Raw genomic sequence first — 6,000 nt, forward strand, 5'->3', positions numbered from 1 at the left:
GATTCATTGTTTACTGCATTTCCAAGTTTTGTGTAATCTTTTGAAAGCCCATATACAAAGCATCAACTGCACTGCCCTCATCAACTCTTTCCGTTTCTTCATCGAAGAACTTGATCAAGCTCGTCAAACATGATTTGCCTTTAGCAAATCCGTGCTGACTTTCATTTATTAGCCCATAATTTTCCAAGTGCCAATTAATTATGTCCTGGATTGAATAACAATCATTGGATTGTCATTGGATAACAATCACAACCAGGGCAGCCTCCTGGGCCAGTTTCCCCCTCCCTCCATCCTGTGGCCTATCTGATTGGCAGTTTTGCACTGTGAGCACATGCTCCTCTAGGAACTGAGCAATAGCTTTTATACTTGTGCTGTTTTCATTTGGATTCTGGGAGACCAGCTGTCAGCAATTTTGCAACGAAATCTGTTTTTATTATCCCAGCAAGAGGCTCGTAGACCCACAAAAATGTTTGAGAACCCCAATTAAATTGTCAACATTATATAAAAACAATTGAGATGCTCAAATTCATTTCATACAAGATCCTTGATGACCGCAGATGTTTTAAAAAGCTGTACTTGTCTTCTCCTAATTTGTGTCCATGGAGTTTGAAGTAGGAGCATCAAAGTATGACTTGGGTGAGGGGTAGAGTGCTGTGTTCTTAGCCTTTAGATTTCTAGATATCTGATCTACTTATATTTATCCAAAAGCAAAATACTGCAGATGCTGGAAATCTGAAGGGTCATTGACCTGAAACGTTAACTCTGTTTCTCTCTCTACAGATGCTGCCTGACCTGCTGAGTATTTCCAGCGTTTTCTGTTTTTATTCCACATTTACACTACTGTGTCAGCCAATGATTTGCAGGTGGGGCAGGACTTACAGTCAAACAGTTTATTTTACAGCAAACAAAGTCTATTTACTGAATCTAGTTTAAAGTGTCTCTATGAACTGCAACAAACAGAACTCGTGTGTAAAATGAATCCCAGTCCTTTACAGCAGTGTGGGCTCCAGGCGTGATTGACAGGGGAATGACCCAATCATCTCCCTTCTGGTGTCATTATGTGCAGCCTCTATTCTAATTGCAGCTATAATCGAACACTTGAACAGTTTACTGACACTCTCTCGTTTCACACGTGAAATATCCAAGGGGCGTGAGCGTGGGAATTAAAACTATCAAGTTCAAACTGAACGCCTTTCATTACTCAAAATAGTGTCTCAAAAATCAAGGCTGAAGATTTTCTCATTGTAACAGATTACACGTTCATCTTTAAGATCTTTCCCCAGATGAAGTTGCTTTTAATTCGGTTACTTTTCTCCCTCTTTTAGCAACATATAAATGTTATTTTTCCCCCCACAATAAGCAGGCTTTGAGTGAAAGGCTTACGTTGAAGAAACCTTTATGGAGCTGCTAAATTTGAAACTTGGAACCTCTCCACTGGGGCAATAGCATTCCCTAATCAGTAACAGTGACCAAAACAGACTCAATCTTTATCGGCTAACCTTCAGATTGCACAGCAAAGTTTTTTTATTTAATTTCAAGAACTTTGTTTAGCTCTTAAGCAGACACAATTTCCTTTGTGCATTATATGTAGCAAAATCATAAACCTGTTCCTTATAAACATGTTTAAAATGTCACCACACATCACACAGAGGAAATCTTCCCCTGCAATGATCTGAAGTCTGTATCTTTCTTCTGCCTCTGCAGTTTTCTCAACTATGTGTCACATGTGCAACAGTTAATCACAAGCTCCATCCCGCTCATTAAAACCTAACTCCAGTACAGAATGTATCATTATGTATTTATCTGAATTGCAAATTCAGAACATCACAAGAAGGAGGTACCTGTATACTTGCCGGTGTTTCTCAATCGTCTTTTGATCCTGTTTTCTGCTTTGGAATGGTTAGTTAGGGACAGCTTGTGAGCAGACCTCCTGCGTCAGTTACATCATTATTGTTGCCCGCAGCTTTCTCTCCTCATACATGGATCCAAAGTCAAGCATTTTGGGCTATATGATATTTTAGGTGGGCTACTTGGTGGTGATCATGTGACATTGTATTGTTGTAACAGGAGTCTGAGTAACTGGTGTTCATTTTGAAACAAATTATATTCTTAGTCCAATTTCAAAAAACTTATTGCAAGTTCAACATGCACAATCTTCCAGCGCATATGGCATCAGCACGAGCTACACAATCATACAGTGCATACACTACTCAATGTAGTCGCATCATACCTCCCCCTTCCCCGTGTTATACACAATTAACGTTTGAGTTTTACATGATGCAATAATCCAATAAACACAACAAACACTAGCCATAGGATACATACTTAGGAGAACATCAAACTGCACAATTGATTTTAGTATGTAGCAGGCTAAAAAAGGATTAGGCCAGCGCATAACCTCCAGGTGATTTGATATTCCCCTCATTTTGATCTTAAGTTCAGGTATCTGAAGTACCCTATTATTAGAGCAATGTCAATTTTTAGCCAGGTTAAGTTTGCACCCATACAGAACACCCTTTTACTCCCAGTTGTCTTTGCTCCTTCCCTGAGGGTGGGCTCTTATGCTGGGGTATAGTTTCTTTTGAGCCAGCAGCCTTCCACTACCTTGTCCAAATCCTTTGTGTGCAAGCCTAAGTATTGAGTGTCGCAGACAACTGAACAGTGTGGAAAATCATAGCTCAGTCCAATATTGTCCTGATGCCCACATGCATGTGCACTTTCCCACTGAGCTCACGGTTAATGGGTCAAGAGCATGGACCCTAGCTGATGTTGGCAAGAGTTGACTGTCTCATCACAATTTGTAAGCACTAAAATTTAACCAGCATTTAGATGCCAGTGGGAATGCACAGACTCTGGTCTCCTCACTACAGTGTGACACAGCAATGGCAGTATAACTTGTATTTGATGCCCCACATCATTCTAAGAGGCACTTATTTCAAATCTTTATTCAGTTTTCAGCTTCCTCCTTTTCCACTTGAGCTTTCAGTTAAGCCATAAGTCTTTTGTTGGGGATCTCCTGAAATGCTTTCTGAAATCATTGTATTACAAGGCCAACCAAATTCTGTAGAAGCCCTGTCAAGTTTCTGTGCTACATTACTAAGTAGACTAAATATATTAATGCATAAAGGAATGTTTGGCATCATCAATTTTTATTTAAAAAATGTAACTGTGAACTTATTGGTAAAAGGTCATTTTACCACATTAAATCATTTTTAAAAGCTTATCTTTAATAGCAGAACAAACAATTCTATAGTTGGTGCTTGCACAACTCATGCTGAAATCCTTCAGATCAGCAGCTGTTCTTGAGGAGAACATAAGGGTAAAATACCCTCTTTGTGTTCTCCCACAGGTCTAGCCTTTTGCCAAGCCATCAGCGTGATTCTGTGCAGCATGTTGGGTTGAAAATAAGTGGTACTGTAAATGCTGGCCATTTTCTTCTAGTGTAAGGCAATAAAACATGGTGGGGAATCAGTAGTAAAGCCCCAGGTAAGATCTGCAGTGGTTTCTGTATTTGTGGAATCGCAAAGTGCTGGGGGTCCTGGGTGCACAATATTAACCTCACAGGCCTTTGCCCACTTAAGTTGTCAAATAATGCCAATAAGCTTATGAATTGCCTTTTGTAAACTCATGTTGGCTTAGACTTATTGCCTTTATCCTTGCCAGATGTTTTAGAATGGTTTTTAAAATAGTAATTCATCATGAATGTCATGTTAAGAGGCCTAGAGTTCTCAGTATTGAGCTTCTGAATAATTTTAAAGATCAGATTCGGGTTAAGTACTTTTTCTGCCCTGCACCATGGGGAAGCCTGCTATTCTGCCGTAACCATATGCTCACTCCGCCTGCTTCTCTCTGGCAAGAGAGAACAAAATGTATTCACCTCTCTTTGCATATAGAGCCTTAGTGACCTCCTTTATGCAACGGTAAATGCCGAACTGAGAGATGTTGCAAATGTCGCCTGCTCCAGCCTGGAAGGAGCCCGACGCATAAAAATTCATGGCCACGCTCACCTTCACAGCCACTGGCAATGCTGTCTGCCTGTAACAGGTGGCAGATTTCAGTGAACACCTTAGTAAAGCGGAGACATCGCATACACTGTTCCTCATTGAGAATTGCTCCCTGAAGACCCTGGGTAGATGTGGCCTCCTGCTGAGAGACCTTTGCCTCCTCCTCCCCCCTCTTTGAGCAGCTGGTCCTCCTCTGTGTCGCCTCTGCTCATTCTCCCTGTCATGTTGCTGGCTAGGGGGGATACAAACTACTCCACCCATGTCTGGGAGCAACTGGTTTGAGCAGAAGCCTTGAAGTAGCCTGCCACACCACTCCCTGGAGACTTCAGCAACTTCAAATCAGATAACAAACCACCAAACACTTCTACAAACTCACCAAGAGCCAGTAGAAATTAATAAGCAACTAACTTAAAAGCAGGTGATGATCCCTTTAAATAGCGTGGTGTGGGGTCCTTCCTGCTGCTGAACGCATGTTCAGCTCTGTGTGTTAGTTCCAGCGTAAATGTTGAAAATCAGCATTGCACACTGATTGATGTCATGATCTGCGTACTCTGCATAGTCCCAGCGCTAGCGTCCTCACCAAAACGGCGTCCGTCACAGCCTGCACCACTAGTGCGGGCACGCAGCGCAGATGCCATTTTGAGCACAAACAGCACCCGTAGCACCGAAAAACTGGGCTATAAGGAGCCGAATTTCTCGGCCTGATTATGTTTCTTCACCAGATTGATTACACTGCTTGATCTGTGGTTTAATGGTTTAGACTGCAAGTGTCTAAATTAACTACTTTGTTTGTGTTGAGCACTTTATCCAAAAATTACTAACAGAAATGGGGAGGGGGTGGGGGTGCGGTTTCCAGGGCTGTCGAGCACTAGGGGCACTCTGCAAGCAAAAGTAACAAAGGACTTAAAAAAAGGTGACTCAAATTGAATGGTAATAGTGGGGAGCTGTGCCTTAAAGAGGAACTACCTAGAATGACTTGGAATTTACAGCACAGGAACTGGCCATTTGGCCTGTCTGGTCTGTGCCAGTGTTTATGCTCCACATGAGCCTCCTCCTGTAGTGTATGTGCCTTTAAGACAGAACTACTTTTACAGCTCCTGTATACTGTAGTACCGGCAGTGACCACACCTGTATATAAGCTTTGCGCATGCCTCTGTACCCCCAGTCTTGAGACTACCCTCCTCCAGTAAATACCTGTTATTGTTAAGTTACAGCATCCGTGTGGTTATTTAATAACAGCATACCCTCAGAATCACAGATCTAACAGTGGTGACGAGTGTCAATTCGAATCTACCTGCAAAAAAAAAAGTCGAGGCCAGGAAAACGGGCGTCGACCACGAGCAACCGCCCAGTCGTCAGGCAGAGAGTGAACATCGCAGGGGAGGCTGTGGAGAGCCGGGCTTGGTTCCCCAGCCACGACAATCAGCAAGAGACTGACGATAGGTCCAGCGCAGACCCTTCCCGGGCAGCGGCGGCTGGAGCCGACCGACGGCGGAGAGAAAGCCGAGCAGCGTCGACGGGGTAAGACAGAGGGTGAAGTGCACAGGGCGCAGCCGGGGGTTGAAAACCGAGTGGCGTCGAGAAAAAAAAACGGAGAGTGAGAGGGTAAAGCAACAGCCGAGTTCAAGACCAAGCGCCGTCGAGAAAAAAAATAAAAATAATAAGAACGCGCAGAGCACAGCCAGGACTCACGGGCTGAACAGGGTCTGCGGGGAGAAGAAGGGAGAGCGCGGGAGACGCCATTGAGCCGCGGAGAAGAAGGAAGAGCGCAGGAGACGCCATTTTTAGAAGCCGCAGTGGAGAAGAAGGGCGAGCACGGGAAGGAAGGAAAGCGCGGGAGATGCCATTTTGTACCAGCGGAGAAGAAGGGGAAGCGTGGGAGATGCCATTTTTGACAGTTAAATCACACCCAGGGATGCCGAAGAGTGGCAGTATCTCTACGTTCGATAATGAAGTCGAAGATTGGGCGACATATGTGGAACGTATTGAGGTGTAC

This window comes from Somniosus microcephalus, chromosome 4 (genome assembly GCF_052327205.1).
Source record: "Somniosus microcephalus isolate GS21.2 chromosome 4, FLI_Smic_1.0, whole genome shotgun sequence".
Lineage (NCBI taxonomy): Eukaryota > Metazoa > Chordata > Chondrichthyes > Squaliformes > Somniosidae > Somniosus > Somniosus microcephalus.